The sequence below is a fragment of the Mus musculus genome, chromosome 2 (genome assembly GCF_000001635.26).
Source record: "Mus musculus strain C57BL/6J chromosome 2, GRCm38.p6 C57BL/6J".
Taxonomy (NCBI): domain Eukaryota; kingdom Metazoa; phylum Chordata; class Mammalia; order Rodentia; family Muridae; genus Mus; species Mus musculus.
This window is the reverse complement of record NC_000068.7, coordinates 105,017,119-105,036,523: the sequence shown is the minus strand read 5'-3', so window position 1 is coordinate 105,036,523 and position 19,405 is coordinate 105,017,119. Positions and strand designations below refer to the sequence as shown.

At 44.0% G+C, this 19,405-nt stretch overlaps 1 long non-coding RNA gene and 1 pseudogene across 1 annotated transcript; one reads left to right on the top strand and one right to left on the bottom strand.

Annotated features, from left to right (window-relative positions):
• Gm13888 (predicted gene 13888) lies at positions 4,203-4,802 on the top strand (annotated as a pseudogene).
• Positions 15,799-19,403, bottom strand: Gm38521 (predicted gene, 38521). Its single transcript, NR_165821.1, has 2 exons — positions 19,321-19,403; positions 15,799-18,854 (listed from the first exon to the last, which is right to left on the bottom strand). It is a non-coding gene; the product is annotated as a predicted gene, 38521 (long non-coding RNA).
• Between the last annotated feature and the right edge of the window lie 2 nt (positions 19,404-19,405).

Genomic DNA, 19,405 nt, shown 5'->3' with positions numbered 1-19,405 from the left:
CACCTAAATGTCAGAAACTTTTTCGTTATCCAAGAGAAGACAGCATCGTTATCGAAAGCCTTTCTCGTCTCCATTCTATGGAAGCCACTGACCATATTAGGGAAAATAACAGGCAGATAAAGTTTAGATGGGAGCATTCATCTTTTGTGCGTGATTAAAAAAAAAAGTTTGCAGTCGACATGGGAAGTCACTACACGCTTCATTGGCAGAAATGCTCTTTCTGCTTGAACGCGTGGGGACTTCAGATGGGCCTCCCCTCGCTAGGATGAGTAAAAACAATATCATTTTCCCTGATAGCCGCTGAATTGAAGGGAAGGGTTATTTATTTAAACTTCTGAAGCATGAAGCCAAATGCAGCCCAGTGTGTGCTGTGTCTGTCTGAGACACCATAAGTCAGAGATAAGAGTTTACGAAGCGTTAGGTCAGCAGCCCCGTTCCCAGTTTCTCATGGAAAACACACAGAGCACCCTGCAGCCGCTGCCTGCATTAAAGGAGCCTGAGTCCAACAGGCATGCAACCTCAGGCCTCAGAATCTTCTCCTTCCTTCCCCCCCAAAATACCTCTGAACAATTCCACTATGGGAGGGTGATAAACTGCTCTTTTATTACCTGCTAACAGCCAATGTCACTACTAGGAACAATGACTCTGAAAGTCTTTGTCCCACAGCCTCTCATAGAACACCTGGGGCTGCTAACATCCCTACAGCACCTGAAGGGCCTTGGAGTTTCATCCACTCTATAAAGCCTTGCCTTGGCCACTTGCAATCAGGAGTCTTCCCGAAGAGCCCCCGAAGCACTGGCCTTCAGAGCAGAGCCCAACTTCCCGTCCCTATAGCAGAGACAATTGGTGAAGATTTACAGCTGCACCACCCTAACCACTCTCTCCCTTCATCTAAGCACAAGTCCTTCACTAATCTCAGCAGCCTCCTCTCTCTCCCAACTTCCTTATTCTCCGTTATTCCATCCACGTGTATTGTGCATTGCTGTTCTGGATTTGGGCCACTGTAACGGCATATAATGATATCTCATTCCTGTCTTACTTATTTTTAAATTGTGTGTGTGTGTGTGTGTGTGTGTGTGTGTGTGTGTGTGTGTATACAGTGCCCACAGAGGCCAAAAGAGGATACCAGATCTCCGATTCATCAGTTTTTGTTCTTTTGTTTGTTTGTTTTCAGATAGATTCAATACTATACTCTATTGTTACTCGAACAAGCTCACACAAGCATGATGGCCTGAGACACAAGAAATTTACTGTCCTGTAATACTGAAAGTCAGAATCCAGAATTTGTTTTATAAGGCTAAAGTCAACTGCTGGCATGACTGGCTGTTTCTAGAAGCCTCAGGGAAATTTGATCCTTGTCCCTTATAGTTTCTACTGTCTGCTGACATCTGGGGAGCTGACATGATGAGCCACATCATTTCAACTCTGCCTCCCGTTAACACACTGTCTTCTCTTCTGTAGTTAGACCCTTCATAAAGGACTCTTCCTTTCATATAGAGGTTTGAGATTACATTTAGGGCTCCAGGAGATCTGGTATCCTCTTTTGGCCTCTATGGGCACTGTATAGACACACACACACACACACACACACACACACACACACACACACAATTTAAAAATAAGTAAGACAGGAATGAGATATTATATGCCGTTACAGTGGCCCAAATCCAGAACAGCAACAACACAGAATTCTGATAAGAGCGTGGAGAGAGAAAGTACTCTTTTTCTTTTCTCTCGTGTAGGTGGGAATTCTAACCATTAGGGCCACTTTGGAAAATTAGTGGTTTCTTACAAAACTAAACATAGTCCTACCATATGATGAGCAGTAGTTGTCCAAACGAACTGAGAACGTATGTCCCCACAAATATTCAGCACAAGAAGATCTTTAAAAGCTTTGTCTGAGTGGGGGGGGATGGATGGTTCTGTGAGTAAAGTGCTTGCATGGGACCGGAGTTCAGTTCCCCAGCACCCACGTGAAGAACTAGGTTTGGTGGTAAGCACTCTGGGGTAGGGAGGGTGGACAAAGGTGGACAACCGGGGCTCCCTGCTCATCTATTCTAATCAAACCTATTCTAACCAAGCCTGTGAGCAATAGGTTTCAGGAGAGACCCTGTTTAAAAAACTTAAGGTCATTGGGAGCTGCCTAGTGCAGGTGACAGGAACTGAGCTGTGGTCCCCAGCAAGAGCATTATATACGCAGAAGAGCTGAGCCATCTCTCCAGATCCACCTCATTCCTGGTTTAATTTGTATTTCCATGGTGGCCTACGGCCTGGAGCAGCCTTTCATATGCTAATTTTCCATCTGTATATCTGGTGATGTGTCTTAAGATATTTGGCTCACTTTTTAAAAAACGGCTTTCTATTTTTTAGTAATTGAGTTTCATGATTAATATTTTAGCTGTGGCAAATTTAAAGGGAGTTCTTATTGTTTGGAGCTACATGCAGAAATAATTAAGTGATACATACATATCCTTAATGTAAGTGGTGCAATGTTTGGGATTAATTTCAAACAGTGGGTTTGCGTTGGAGTGTGGGTGGATAGACTAAAGACCAGTGACCAGCACTTCCTAGATGCTCCAGTCTGGCACCTGCACATGGCAGTTCCAACACTTTTCTTCACGCATGTTTGAATATTTTGGTGTTTTGGTTTTGAAGTTTAGTCTTGGTTTTGCTCTAGACTTGAAGTAGCAACAGCAACAATAAAGCAATCAAAGCAGCAACCTTTCCAAGCACAAACATTCAGAGTATTTTAAGTTACAAGCTGTCCAGTGTCACAACCCAGAGTTCCCCAGTGGCTTGTTAGCAGAGAATGTAAGGTTTGAAATTTAAGTACCTGGGCACTACTTAGCGATTCCCTGCACCTTACATTCTATGTGAGTTGTACTTGAATGTCTCAATTTTATTTCCAAATATCCTAGGGCTAGACACAAGATTTAAACACACTATAAATCTTACCAATTTTATAAATGGTTATTATTACCTGTTCTCAAATATCTTGATCATATTGGAGGCCGTAAACCTTACATCAGTTCACATCCTGCCATACCTTAGCTTTGGAGTGAAACTTAAAAGCAAAATTTAGCCCATCTCCCAGGACTTTTACCAGAAAGAAATAGAAAAGGTATTTAAAATGGGAATATGCTCATTAAAATTTAAAGAGTTTTCAAACAAAATAGCTGTCTCTCAATACCGTCCTCACAGTAAACTGGTTTCTAAACTTTGAAATTATTATTAATATGTCCTATATAAAGTTTTGAATAAAAATTTTAGCTTAAAAGTTTGTGTGTGTGTGTGTGTGTGTGTGTGTGTGTGTGTGTGTGTGTACATGCACCACACATGCTCTCTAGTGTACACATGTGTGGTGGCCAGTGGTTGATGCCCTGTGTTTTCCTCAGTTGCTTCTCTACTGTAGCTTTGAGGCAGGGTTTCTCATTGAAGCTGGACTTTGCTGGCTTCCACCAGGCTGGTTGGCCAATGAGCCCTGAGGGGCATCGAGTCTCTACTTTCACACTCACACACACTCTTGTTTTCCCCGAGTGTACTGCCACACCTCGCATTCCACCTGGCTGCTGGGAATCTGAATTCACATCCTCACGATCAAGTGCTGCCAGCCTTTTTCCTATTCTTAGTTCCAGACTTCTGTTTCCATAATTAATGTATACTTGGTGCTGGGAATATGGAGGAAATACAGCACATTTCTGACCACAAAGGAGCAAGCCTGAAGAGCAGGAAAGACACGTGAATAAGGCTATCTTGTCATTTCACACCAATGCTCACAGAGTGACTCTGCCCAAAGGGTACAAGCCACCTTGTTTTCAAACAGATTCCTATTTCTTTTTCTTTTGTATGTATAAGTGTGTGCCTGTTGGTCTGTACACTGTGTGAATGCAGTGCCCACGGAGGCCAGAGGGGAGCATCAGATCCTTTAAGGCAACTGGGAGAGGAAACCTGGATCAACACAGCTCTTTATGGCTAAGCCTTAAAGAGTCTCTCCAGCCTCAGCTAGCTTGTAAGAGGAGCAAGTTCTGGGGATCTGACAGTCAACCTGGGTGAGTTGTTAACTTAATTATGTTAACCCTTATATCAATACAATATATTCATATATATCTTGAATCTATACAATCTTCATTATCATTTAAGTTTTAATTAATTTTTTAAAATATGGTATAGTGCTAGCAGCAGCTCTGGCAGGAGGCTGTGGTGCAGTGCATCCTGGGTTGTCATAGCCATGGTGCCCTTCTGGCCTCTGTCTGCCACCTGCTCACGGCCTTCGTACCGCTGCTCCAGCTTCCCACACAGCACCATGCCCTACCCCGAGAGAACCCAGAAGAGGCTGGGGACTCTGCACCTGCCTTTGCAGGTGCCTGTGGAGGGTCACACACTTGTCCTGCCAGTACAGTAACACACCACCTTTGATGTTAGAGGAAATCAGGGACCTAGTGATGTATGTCTTGAAGCTCTATGACAAAATTGAGAGCTCAAAAAGAGCTCTCAGTAAATCTCATTTTATGAAGGACTTGGGCTCAGACCAAGTGGAGATTATTATGGCCATGGAAGATGAATTTGGGTTTGAAATTCCTGCTATAGATGCAGAGAAGTTAATGTGTCCACAAGAAAGAGTAGATTCCATTGCAGTTAAGAAGGACGTATACAAATAAAGTATCAGAGCTTTCTTTCTCATCAACAGAGCAAACTCTTAAGAACAAACAGAGGCATCATGGCTGACTGACATGGTTCTCCTGGACTTGTGTTTAAATGGTCTGAGTGTTTTATCCTATAAAACTAAATCCATTACAGAACTAAAACAATAATTCTGTGCATGTGTGTTTTCTTGGGTGTGGAAGGTACATACATGTCATGATGTGCATGTGGAGGTCAGAGAGCAATCTTAGGGCTTGGTCCTCAACTTCTACAGCATTTGAGACAGAGTCTCTTCGCTGTGTGTTGCTGTGTACATTGGATCTGGTTCCATAGATCCCCCGTCTTTGCCTTCTTTGTCCCATAGGAGTCCTGGAATTATAGGCACATGCCTTCCAACACCCACCTTACAGGAGCTCTGAGGATCTGAACTCGGGCTCTCACACTTGCACAGCGAGCACTCTGCCCCCTGATCCATCTCCTCGGCCCTCTTTTTCCTGTCTCTGATATGGGATCTTGCTACTCAGCTTAAGATCACCTCACATTCATGACCCTAATTGAGTTTTGTTTCAAATTATGCTATTTCATGGGTGTGGGTGTTTCATCTGCACATATAGCTGTGAACTATCTGTGTGCCTGGTGCCCACAGTGGACAAGAGGGCATCAAATCCCCTAAGATGGGTTTCAAATGACTGTGAGTCACCATGAGGGTGCTGGGACTAGAACCCAGGTCCTCTGGAAGAGCAGCTAATGCTCTTAACCACTGAGCCACTTCTCCAGCCCCCTGCCCTGCTTTTGTTATTTGTGAGAAGAAAATAACAAATGTTCTGCTATAAGTCCCTACATATTCTTCAGCTCTTACTTGTCAGTCACTGTTTCTCGCTGATTCTCAGTGGAGATCATCGTTCTGTACAGCTGCAGACTTCTGGTCCCTTCTAATGACACATGAAATATACAGGGAGAGCACAGACCCGAGGGCCAGATTGCATGGGCTTGAGTGGCAGACTTATAGTGCCCAGGTGCCTTGAGACATATGATGTCCTTGTACCAGGTTCCTTTTCTTTGTACCCTGCGAACAGGAGCTATACTACTTCATAAGGCTACTGCAACGCAGTAGAAAAGTCTCAGGATCGCATCTGCTGTAAGAACTGTGAGCATCTGCTGTTATCAGTGATGGTTTTTTGCTTATTCACTGGTGATCACTGCTTACTGGATTCTCCCTGCTGTGTCTTACAGTGTAAGGCTGTGGTCCTTGCTTCTCTTAATTCACAAAGTACTTCCAGTAAAAGACATTGGGGTGTGCAAAAACACTGCAGGAACCTGGAGTCCACTGATGATTCTCATTTGCAAAAAAAAGTTGCGTAAAACGTATCTCTCTGCTCAGCTCTCAGTTGGCTGTTGGGTTGGTGGAGCCTGCACTGGAACCTCAATGCATAGGCTGTACACTCACATGTCCCTCATGAAGGAGTGTGGAAATCTCTCTCTTGGTCCCAGCAAGTGTAAGCTGTATCTGAAAGATAACTTCTACCCGGTTCATAGTCACACTATCCTTTAGTGTTACACAAAACAACTTGGCAACTCACCCGGAGCTGCTCTGTCAAAGCAGGATTGGTTTTGCCTCCACATAACTCAGAGTCTTGTTATGTATTGTTTCTCTTTAAAAGAAAAGAATGGTCTTTCCTTAAAGTGGAATTCTATGGGGCAAGCAAGATGGCTTAGTGGGTAAGGGTGTTTGCCCCTAGGCCTGATGACCTGAGTTTAATCCCTGGAACCTACAGAGCAGAAGGAGAGAACCAACTTCTATAAACTGTCCTCTGAACTCCATATAGGTGCTGTGGCTGTGCCATGTACATATGCTTGTGTGTGTGTGTGTGTGTGTGTGTGTGTGTGTGTGTGTGTGTGTGTGTATAAGCCATGCATGGTAGTACATGCCTTTAGCCAGGAGGGAGAGGTAAGCATATATATCTCTGTGAGTTCAAGGCCATCCTAGTCTACATGGTGAGTTACAGGCCAGCCAGAGCTACATAGTGAAACCCTGTCTATGAATGAATGAATGAATGAACAACAACCTTTAGAATAAGTGACGTTAGTTATGTTTCTTTCCTTTGGTTTTAAGTTTTTACTGCATAAAGCACAGAGAACAGATCGTCCAAGCAAATCCAAGAAGGCTTCCAGACATCACTTAAGCCTTGACCTTAGCACATCTTCACTTCAATATGGTTCTCTCTACATGGTCATCGTGATGACCACATGTCATGATAGGGGACATGTGGTCAACATGAGCAATGAGTAGTTCAGGACTCATAAAGAACTTGGGGCAATGGTTTTTTCTTTATATAGCTTCAAAGTGTGTGTGTGTGTGTGTGTATGTGAGAGAGAGAGAGAGAGAGAGAGAGAGAGAGAGAGAGAGAGAGAATGCTATTTGAATGTGTTGCTCATCTGATTTTTCTCGTCAATTCCACTGCCCCCACCTGCTCCCGTACCATCCCATTTCCTTGACACTCCTCTGTCTACACCTGAGATGGCCTCCCCTTGCTCTTCACTCACCTCTAGTGACTCTCAAATTTAGCTAGAGTGTGCCCTTTCCCAGTTACCCAGCTCTGCTTCCACCCCACACACTCATAATCCAACCCCAAATTTCAGAGGGAAAGTGGCTGTCTTTTCTCTAGATCTGAAGTCTCTGAAATAACCCGTGGTGGCTAAAAATGCTTTTTAAAATAAGGTTTAAGAGGAAAACCTAAACACACAGGTGCCCACGTGTACGTTTCCTTTCTAGGAATTGCTGTCATTCATTTATGGGAGCCCTGGTTGATACTAAGAGCTACACTTCACAAGGGCCTCGGCTTGAAGGCATCAGTGCTTGGACTGGGTCCAGCTCTGTCCGTTGCTTCTTGCCCTTGGCAGAGTTAGTCACTGTCACTGCACACACTGACACATCAGCTTGAGGATGAAAACCTGCTTTCTACACAGGCCAGATCCCTCCTACAGGCCCCAGAGCTCTGCACATTTTTATACTCTATTGGGTTTTGGCTACTTGTTTCTTATTTTTAAATCATGTCTCTTGGGGAAAAAAAACCAAAACCTTATAGATGAAATGAAGCAATGACCAGGTGCTAAGTGCATTATAAGAACTTGTATTAAGGGCTGGTGAGATGGCTCAGTGGGTAAGAGCACCCGACTGCTCTTCCGAAGGTCCAGAGTTCAAATCCCAGCAACCACATGGTGGCTCACAACCATCTGTAACAAGATCTGACGCCCTCTTCTGGAGTGTCTGAGGACAGCTACAGTGTACTTACATATAATAAATAAATAAATCTTTAAAAAAAAAAAAAAAAAAAAAAAGAACTTGTATTAAGCTCTTTCTTTCTGGCCTGCGACATGGCTCTGAGATTAAAGCACTTACCCGAGTCTGATGACCTCAGCTCAGGTTCCCAGTCTATGACCACAGCAAGCTCCTACAGGACAGGGAAAGGCGAGGCGGAAGAATCACTAAGAGTTTTCAGGAAGCTAGCCTGACTTACACCGCAGTGAGGAGGAAGGAAACCTGTGTCTCAAGCAGGATGGAAGACAAGACTTCACCCCTGGGGTTGTCCTCTGACCTCCACGTGCATGACATAGCACACCTACATACATACACAAACATACACACCTACACTCAACACACGCATGCATGCACACACATTTCAAAAAAAAAAAAAGTTTAGTTGATGCTTGCTTCCTTCCCCCCTGGAACTGGGGTTAAAGGTGATTGTGAACTGCCTGGTGGGAATGCTGGGAACCCAACTCAGGTCCTAGAGGAGAAGCAATACCTGCCCTTAACCACCAGCCAGTCTTTATTTCCTTATAGGGACTTCAATCCCGTCAGTCTCCACTCCTCGCACTTGCTTTTGGATTGGATTAGATTTTCACAACTTGCCTTCTTCCTGGATTGAGTTACTCTTTCTTTTTTCTTTTTCTTTCTTTTTTTTTTAAATCTATTTTGGGGGGTATTACTTGGGGGGGTATTGGGTCCTACTGTAGCGCTCTGACTGTCAACCAGGCTGGCCTTGAATGCACAGAGATTCACAAAATGTTTCTGCCTCCCACGTGCTGGGATCAAAGGTGTGCACCACGGCACGCCACTCGGCAGTGGGTGCTCATCTTTGTTCCTGGGAAGGACGATGTCCCTCCAGTTAGACTTACAAGCTGCCAGTGCGCTGGTTTTCTCTGTGTTCCATAAAAATCTCGTTAGCTCTTTGTGCAGTAGAATGCCCAAATAGGGATTCAATAAATTAAAGGATTATTTGGTTTTCTTTTCTGAGGGAGACAGGACTATGGCCTCTCCTCTGCATCTCTCTTTGACTCTTCAGACTCCTCTGAAACCACATTCCCACACACGGCCCAGCTGAAATAACAGCAGGGCGGGTTTTCGCTTTTATAGTACCGTATACGTTCCAAAGTGTTTTCCCATCTCTTATCTCAGCTCTTCCTCACCAGAATCCTACGAGGTAGGAAGAGCAGATACACTTGGTCTTATGTGATAGATGGTGAAGCGGAGGCCGAGCGAGGTTAAGTGGCTTGCCCAGTCTCTCACCACCCCACTACATCTGCCAGAATTATCTTCCTCAAAATAAATATAAACATGTCATTCCCCTGCATAAAATCATCAACAGGACTCCCGCTGTCTGCAGGGTAAAGTGCAAACTCCTTAGCAGGGCATGGTCCCTTCTCGTCCTGGCCCGGTGCTCCCCAGCCGCTTCATCTTCATCTCCTTCACTCCCCCAGCTCCCCCGAATCCCGCCAGTCCTCAGCCTCATCTGCTCTCAAGACTGCAGGCCTTCAGACACGCGCACAGCGGCTTCCTCTGTCTGGAATGTCCTTTCGGGTTGAGATGCTTGCTGCCACCTTCCATCCTAAGCAGACCTAACACTTCTGGCCTTTCAGGCACCTGCGCACACATGTGTGCTCATGCGCACACATGCACAACCCTTTCTTGTAGGAACAGCCATCTTGTTCTCCTTCAAGGAGGTCAGATAAAGCCCCCCTCTATTACTTCCTCCCTGGCTCTCCATGTGCTGGGTAAGTCACTCACTATTCATTCATCCATCATCTAGAGAGTCTCACGATGTTACCTAGGTCTTGCCTCAAACCCATGCTTCTACAGCCGTGGCCTCCCAAGTGCTGGGATTACAGGCACACACCACTATGTCCCCCACTTACTAAACACACCTAGCTTTCTATCAGTGTTCCCTCCTTATTCTGCTCTTCGTGCTTTCCCTTTTCCTTGTTCCCCGTAGCACTTACTACCTTCAAACCTATAGTATTATTTGCAGGTGGTGTTGCCTGTGAGCCTGCTTCTGCTAGAACAAGAAACTCACAGGTCTTTGGCTGAGTTTGCATGTAGAACAATCTGGTGTCTAAGTGTTCAGTGCCCTCCAACGCACTCATTAGTGAGTGGCAATGTAATTCAGAGCAAAACTCTTGCCTAGCAAGTGACTAGTAAGTCCTGGGTTTAATGTTGAACTTCAGACAAACTAAGTGACCAACTGGCCAACTGATTTTGGTACTGGCTTTGGTTATGGTTTCCATTACCATGACGAAATGCTATGACCAAAAGCAATTTAGTCAATGCTCTCCTGCTGGGAAGAGACACCATGACCATAGCAACTCTTATAAAGAAAAGCATTTAACTGGGGCTGGCTTACAATTCAGAGGTTTAGTCCATTGCCATTACGGTAGGAAGCATGGCTCATGCAGGCAGATGTGGTGCTGGAGAATATGGAGAGTAGCTGAGAATTCTTTTTTTTTTTTTTCTTTTTTAAATCTGCATTGGCAATTTTAAATGTCTCACTTGTGCAGAACTGAAATATATTTTTAAAGGCACAGAAGGAAGGAAAGGCAGCTATCTGAGCATGAAGTCACAGGAAAGGGTGCTGGAGAGAAACCGTGGGCTGCTCTGCGTAGCTGTAGGAAATAAACAATGCAGTGCTGAGTGTGAGCTGACGCTACTATGGTCCATGTGAAGGCATCGCAGATGCCTTGTCACTTGTCAGCAGAGTGCAGATGCCGTAGTGTAGAGTCGATTACACTGTGGACTGAATGCCCAGGAGGCGCTCGCTGCCAGTGACTGGGCGTGGCAGGCGCAGCAGGACTCACTCAGGACGTGGACAGACATTTGAAGCAGTCAAGCACATACCTTTTCCCACTGGAAATCTTTTATGGCGCTTTCTCTGCAAGTCAACATCTGCCTGCCTACCAAGAATTATAATTTTTAAAAAATGGAATCTGGTCTAATTATGATTTGTGAATAAAAAATTACAAAAATAAAAGCAGAGACTTCTGTCCTTGAAAAAAGATAGAAAACTATATTTTCCTGTAATAAGAGAATCATGAATACTTCACCTTTATGTCTTTTCAAATGTTATCCCCTCTTTTTTTTATATTCTGCCATAATTAACATTGGGAGATGTATACAATATGGCTATTTCAGCTTAGTAAAAGAATATACTATTATTTGCTGGGAAAAAATGAATGAGAAAAGGCTAGTTTACTCATAATAAGATCGATGGAAGGAAGGGTAAATAAAAACCGAGATGGACTTTTACTCTACCACCTTTGAGACCCCAGTTTGGCTGGCCTGGATCTTGCTATGTAGACCAGGCTTGGCCTCAGTAGCTGAGAATTCTACATCTGGGTCCACAGCAGGTAGGGAAGGGAGAGGAGGGAGGGAAAAGTGGGGGAGACTGGGCCTAGCTTGAGCATTTGAAACCCCAAATCCCACCCCAATGACACACTTCCTCCAACAAGGCCCTAACTCCTAATCCCTGTCAAGTAGAGCCACTCACTAACGACAAAGCATTTACCTCTCTGCCCGTGGGGGAGTGGGGCATCCTTATTCAAACCACCACAAAAGGATTTCACTTATATCTCCAGGTATCAGTCCATCACTGAAGAAAGTCAGGTCTGGAACTCAAGGAAGGCAGGATCCTAGAGGCAGGAACTGATGCAGAGGCCATGGAGGAGCACTGATTACTTACTGGCTTGCTCTTCACGGCTTGCTCAGCCTGTTTTCTTACAGAACTCAGGACCACAAGCCCACGGGTGTCCTCACCCACAGTGAACTGCCCAACCATCAATCACTAATTAAGAAAACATCCTACAGGCTTGCCTACAGCCCTGTCTTATGGAGACATTTTCTCAGTTGAGGTTCCTTCCTCTCATTTGACTCTAGCTCATGTCAAGTCAACATTAAAGTAGCTAAAACAGCATCAGCTAAGCAGTCTCTACTCTAGCATTGGGGCTAGCCACAGAAAACACAGTCTCTGTGGCATGGACAGGAGAATGGGCAAACTATCAGAACACAGAGTGATACAGACAGAGGTGTGCACTGTGTGAGCTACTGACACAGACGAGGAGCTGTCGAAAAGTCAGGAGCCAGGAGCAAGTTTGAGGATTGCTAGCATAAGCAATGCTCAGCCATGCATGTGGGTTTTAAGAAGAGAAACAATCAGATTTGCTTTTACAAAGACTTTCCTGGACAGTAGTTCTACACATGATCCGAAGCTCCGGCGCTTTTGGAGGCTAGGTGTGTAATATAAATGATTAAGGTAGGAGTAGACGTCATAACACGGGGAACTATGGGGACTGTGTCAAACCAGTATCTAAATGAAGTGACCATAGCTCAATTAATTGTTGACTAGGAAGGAATTTCAATCCCATAGTACTCCTAGTAGTCTAGGTTTTCAAAATGGATGGGTTGTGTTTGTACAGCAAACAGCCCAGGAAGATGGGAACAATGTTTTCATACCAAGCCAAGTGCAGCCATGTTTACTGAGCCTTGTAAATTATTAAGGTCCCCTAAGCTTCAACTCACAGCTGGGCCTGTTCATACAACCCCCATGGGAACCAGAGGCAGGGGACTGTACTAATGTCCAAACCTTGGCAATGCTGAGGCGGGGTAACTTTTAGGAGGTAGAACCCAATGCAAGGTTGTGAGGTCACAGGCCTCGGATGGGGCTAATGCTGGTTTCTCGGGTGGATGAGTTGTTACAAAGCACGTTGACCCCCACATCCCTGGCCTCTTCTGCTTGCTATCAGTTTCCTTTCTGTGGGACACAGCAAGTAGAGAGTTTACTGGTATAGTGATTCCTTGATCTCAGCCCTCTGGAACTATTAGCTAAACAAATCTCATTTCTCATAAAACACCAAGGCTCGGGCATTTTGCTGTACCAGCACCCGATGGATTAAGAGAGCGGTGCTGGGTATTCTGTTTTACCAGACATCTCTACTTAGAGTGACCAGCTCCAATCTGAATTTACTTCGTCCTTTGAGGCTTTGCTGACAGGAGCAAGAAGTAACCAGGCTCTGACAACATAAATTAAAATCTACTCTTTCCCTAACAACAACATAAAACATCATGGTTTATGTCCCAAGAAACAAAAGGAGACAGTTTTCCATGGAGAATGTTTTTGTACTGTGTAACCGGAGTCCTGCACTTTGCAGCTTGTGAAATTGGGTCCTCATTATCAAAGGTTCACCTCTCTCTAGGCCAGTGCTGTGTTTTAGGGCCTGTTACTTGAAGCCCTCCAATTCTCACACATGTTTTCAGTAACTGCTGGCCGAAAGTGACAAAAGGAATATGGACACATAGTGGCTTGCACAGATAAGCAGTGTGTTCTTGGAAAATCACAAGTCTGGAGACTCATTCCCCAGGCTGATAAGGCTGCTCCCCAGGGAGCCCGGACCTGGGTTGCTTTTAGCTTTTGAGTGCATTCCTTGGCTTACAGAATCCATCCTCCATTTGTTACCTTGGGGTTGCAACATGGAAGTCTCACCCCCAGGTCCCGTTTACACCCGATGTAGGAAGGAAAGGGGGGAATCTTAAAGTGTCCCAAAAGATATGTCTGATTCCATTTAATGAATTTTCCAGAGTTACAGCTCCACTACAGCTGCAAGAAAAAGGCGAGGAAATGGCGCCCTTCTGCTGCACCTACAGTTTGGATCCTAAATGTCCGCCAAGGCTCACGTATTAGAGGCATCTGTCATTTAGTACACAATTACCAAGGCTCGTGTCTGTTATAGCGTGTGGGTCTTTTATTTCTTTTTATTGATAATATTCTATTGTGCAAATATGCTATGTTTTTGTATCTACCAAATGATGGTCAGTGGCTACTATGTAGGAACATTTTGTCCTTTACAAATAATGCATTTATAAACATGCATGTACACATGTGGCTCAAGTTTTTGTTTTTTGTTTTGTTTTGTTTGTTTTTTTTGATTGATTGATTTTCAGTCCCAGTAACTGCACTCAGGGTTTCATCTCTACCACAAAGCGACTACCTCAGCTCTACTGCACCAGCTTTTGTATGAAAAAGTCTCTGTAGTTCTTTTGGATCTATACCTATGGACAGAATTACCATGCCAAACTGCCAAACTGTTTTCCAAAATACCATCCTGCATCTTACATGGCTATTATCAGTGCAGACATGGTGACTCACTCACAGTATGCTACACTTTTGTGTGTCTTTCTGAGCATATGTTATACTTCAATACAAAGGCTTAAAAGTACATATTCTGTAACAGGTAAGGAGCTCACACATTTCATTCATTCATTCATTCATTCATCTATTCATTTACTCATTTATTGGCTTTTCAAGATAGGGTTTCTCTGTGTAGTCCTGGATGTCCTGGGACTTGTTCTATAGACCAGGCTGGCTTTGAACTCTGCCTCTGCTGCTTCCGCATCCTCTGCTGGGATTAAAGGTGTGGGCGGGCCACCACTTCCTGGCTCACACACTCCACTTTTAAAACAAATTCACCAACAACCAAAAATAAGAGATAAACAGAAGTTTTTAGGTGTGGTAGCTCTACCCATCCCCAACCCCCAGTTAGGAATATCTGCTGGTGCATTCTTCTCTCTCTTGATAGCAGCTGCCTCTGAATGTGTGGGTTCACTTTAAATAATTTTTTCTTTACTTTCATTTTCCTTTCCTTTCTGTTTTTGAGATAGGATCTTATACATTATGTAGCCTTGGCCTTGGTCTCAAACTTAGAGAGATCTACTTCTCTCTCTAACTCACTCTCTCTCTCTCTCTCTCTCTCACACATACACACACACACACACACACACACACACACACACACACACACACACACAACTTTTAAGAAAGCAATAAGGCCAGCAGGCTCTTGAGTAGGAGGGAAGGACCTAGTCCTAACTGCAAGTGGCCTCTGTGCAGTAGGCCACAGGCCCAGATGGGTCAGGAGGCAGATGAGGACGCTGGATCCTTAGTGCTCGCTGAGGCCTTTGTGTCTGCCACCGCTGCAGAATTCCGGCTGCAGCTACCTCAGCATGCTTGCAGATTCCCTCAGCTTCCAGGCAACACTGCCCTCTCCACTTTTTCGCTCTTCAGACTGAGCAGCCCCTGGTTTCCTCAACTCTCCAACTTGTAGACAGCCATCAGGAGCCTCCCCAGCCTTTGGTGGTGAAGGCTGATCCAATAAATCACATCCTATAATTACGCATGCGTCCTCTCGGTGCTGTTCCCGAGAACCTTGACGAATTCAAGCAGAGCAAGGCTATGGTTGGTGCCGCTCATATAGGAGCTCGGAATTATAAGGTATTTTTCCTCTAACATTTAAAAATGACTGGTGTATAAATCTCTTGTATTTGCATCATCTGCTGTCACTAAAGCTCTTGACGAGAACAGCAAATTCTTCCCACTGGGCTACGCATGCCTTTTCAAAGTCACTTTAAAAACATGAATGATAAATATGTCTTCTTCAGACCCAACAGATTCATAAATGTTTCCAAGACTGGCTATGTCATGTGACATGAAGAGGTGAGCCTGAGGCGGTTCCCTTCTTATGCAGGCTACTGGGAAGATGGTACTTTCTGTGGTCTGTATGTGTGGGATGTCAAGTTCTGCACCGGTTCTGTCATGGCTCATGTGTAATCTATTTCGGTAAGGCGCCAATCAGCTGAACTCAACATTATTTGTTTCCCTATAAAGTCACTGTAATCGTATGCTGCCTCGCTAGTATAAAACTTAATTATTAGCTGTAAAACTCTGAGATCCTAAAAGGATAGTAGTGTTCTGAATTCAACATTGCATGACAACGGCTAAGGGAGATCAAGATTCCCACCATAAATATACACAATAAAAAACCAGTAACATGCACTTACATAAACAAGCCTTTTATTTTCAAAGTGATGACTTCAGAGTTCAAACTTTCCTGAGTCAGTCAAAATTAGTTTCCTTTGTTGTGAGGCAAAGCCCATGTAATAGCACATGAAAACAAGATGGAGGTTCATTTCCTCCTACATTAAACAAGCAAGAGAGGCAGTCGTGGTTGGCACAGCATCTTCCTAGTATCAGGGTCTGAGCCCCTTCCACCTTTCCCTGCCACCGTGACTTTTACCTTCAAGATCACTGCTAGGTTTCGGTTGGATTTCTGCAGCTTCCACCATCAAAGTCATGGTTTATACATCAAAATAAGAAGAAAGACAAGCGCAGAAGAGTCCATTTCTAAGTAAAGTGGTGCCTTTTAAAAATTAAAGAGGGCCTGACTGTGATATGGCAAGGTGTGTAGAAACACTTGGCAAGCCTGAAGACCTGAGTTCAGTTCCCAGACCCTGCAGTAGAAGAAGTTATCCCCTTGACACCACATTCACACGTATGTGTATACACACACACACACACACACCCCAACACACATACATACACACATTCCCCAAACAGAGGGAAGCAGGTGTGATAAATCCAAGTTTTCCAGAATTTTTAATCAGAAAGAATAAAGAATTAAAAATAAAAGGAGATCTAGGAAAATAGCTTAGTGTGTAAGAGCAATTGCTCTGCCAGCACAAGGACCTGAGTTCGAGTCCCCAGTGCACACATAAAAAAGTATGCCTGTAATTCAAAAAAAGTAGGAACAATGGAGTCAGGACTTCAAGATCAGTTTCAGTTACACACTGAGTTCAAGGCCAACCTGGACTAGTGAGAGCTCACCTCAAAAGAAAACAAACAGCCACATCAGCTAGAAAAATGGCTTTGCCTTTCAGAATATATAGGGTTTTGTTGAACTTTCAGCTCCTTCTGTTTTGGGAAGTTCTGAGGACAGTTTGTGAAAGTCTCAAGAAGGATAATATAGTAGTGAAGGTTGTATGTGTGGTTATCAGCAGGGGTGACTCTTTACTGCTATTAACATACCAGTGACCCCATTTTATATCAGGCATAGGTTAGCATCAGCTAACCCCAGTTTCAACTGACTCTAAACTTTTTTTTTTAAGCATTTAGAATGCTTCCTGTCATATAGTAGATAGTACTTCTTGTACCATTTGTCTAAGGCAGATTTGTGTTTAAAGAAAAACCTTAAGATTATCAGAAAACATTTTATTAACGAAAAATAATGCTAGGGTCTTTTTTCAATTAAGAAATGAATTTGACAAAAAGTGTCATTGAAAAATTATAAAGGAGTATGCTGGCTAGTTTTATGTCAGTGTCATACAATTTATAATTACCTGAGAGGCAGGTACCTTCTTTGAGAAAATGCTTCCATAAGATTGGGCTTGCAAGCAAGCTGTAAGGCATTTTCTCCGTTAGTGACCAGTGGGGCAGGGCTCAGCCCATTGTAGGTGATGCCATCCCTGGCTGGTGGTCCTGAGCTCTACAAGAAAGCAGGCTGAGCAAGCTATGAAAAGCAGGCCAGCAAGCAGCAGCATCCGTGGCCTCTGCATCAGCTAGAGTCTTGATTTCCTTCAGTGATGGACAATGATGTGGAAGTGGAAGCCAAACAAACCTTTTCCTCCCCAACTTGCTCTTAGTCATGGTGTTTCATCATGGCAATTAAAACCTTAATATGACAGTTAATCCCTTAGTGATAGAAAGCTTGCTTAGTCCACACAAAGCCTTGGGTTTGGTTCCATCACAATAACATAAACAATAAATAAGTTGCATGCTTTAATTTTGTTCTCTCTGGAAGGTCAACCACCTGCTGGTACATAATTTTGTCAGAGAGATCAATATGTTTTTAGCGAATGAGTAAATATCTAAAGATTCAAATAATTTTGTCTCTATCCTTTTGAAACCTCCTTCTCAAAAGTCCCCTGAAGTCACCTCTTTTACTTCACAAAGTCATAGAATAAAGGAAATCAGAAAAAAGGGGCGAGTAAGGGACGGGGCTAATATTAAAATAGGGTTTTAAAATGTTCAACAAAATATATGTATTTTTAAAGAAAGACTTATTGATGAGTTAAAATAAAATACTGAAGAAAAAGCTGGCAACATTAACATTTGAAACAAATTTCCATCAAGAAAGGGGAAAGAAGCTGAAAGCAAGGTTGAAAAGTATTAATCTTAGAAAAAAAAAGTCACCTTTCAAAATTCAAAGCAAAGATTGCTGTGATGATGAGCAAGGGTTGCCCTCCAGCTTCAGTGCCCGGGCCTTGGCCTAGTTAACTAGTATATTAGTGTGTTTACAGGACCACTGGGTATCTTCTCCCTCCTGAAATTCTGAGAAGACCATTCTAATAAATATGTTCTGGCTCAGCGCCCCACTCTCCTCTTACACCCTCTCTTCTCTCCTCTCCCCCCTCAGAAATCTGCTCCCCTCTTTTCAACCAGTCTCTCTTCCTTTTCTTCCTTGAGAACGTACCCCCCCACACACACTCATTCCACATTGTAACCCAGTACTCCAGGAAGATTGTCTTAGTGTGCTTCCCATTGCTATGATAAAATATTGGCCAAAAACCGACCTGGGGAAAAAGGGTTCATTTCATCTGACAACTCTCAGGTTAACCTCCATCGCTGAGGAAAGTCATGGCAGGAACCCAAGGCAGGAACCTGGAGGTGGGAACTGAAGCAGAGGCTTGCTCGCTGCCTGCTGACTTGCTCCTTGTGGCTAGCTTGGCTTACTTTTCAATGCAACTCAGGGCCACCTACCCAGGGTGGCACCACCCACAGTGGGCTGGGCCCTCCCATGTCAATCATTAAGGAAGAAAATACCTGACAGGCCATTTATTGGGGACATTCTATCAACTGAGGATACCATGTGTATATTCTCTAATAAAGTCTGTTTTTACTTTTTCAGCCCACTTTTTAATTGCATTTCCCCCTTATTGTTGCATTTACAATGTTCTTGATCTTCATGGCTCCAAGTTCTGCATCCAGGTTCAATCAACTGCAGACTATAATATTCTGGAGAAATATCTGTGCTGAATACGCAGACCTTGTCATTCCCTAGAAAACAGAGGACATAGAATTTACATTGGATTAGCTATTTTAAGTGCCCTGGAGATGACTTAAAGTACACAGGAGGTTATATAGACACGAACTAAGCCATTTTTATGTAAGCGTCTTGAGCCCCATAGATTCTGGAATCCTTAGAGGAGGGATCCTGGAGTCAATCCCTAACATACACTGAGGCACTGTGTATTCTGGATAAGTCCTTATTAATTAAGTGGGAGCATTCTTTGAAAACTAGTCACCCTTACTTAGCAAGGAGCATGGCCTAGCAACTGGACCAGCAAACTGGGAAGCATAACACAGGGGAAAAAAAAAATAGTTCCAAGGCTTTAGGGACAGGGGGCACCTGGAAAGCTCTCAGAGGCAGCAAGAGCTCTCTAGGCTCCCGAAGCTTTGGCCCAGGTAGGGTTCCGTGACCCGCAGGCAGCAGGCGGGCAGAGGACACTTTAGCCCAACCCACCTAAGTTTCCGGGGAGAGGGGAAGATTTCAGGTAGGAGCCTGCGAGGAGCTGAAGCAGAGGCCCGCGGGGAGGAAGTAGTACTGT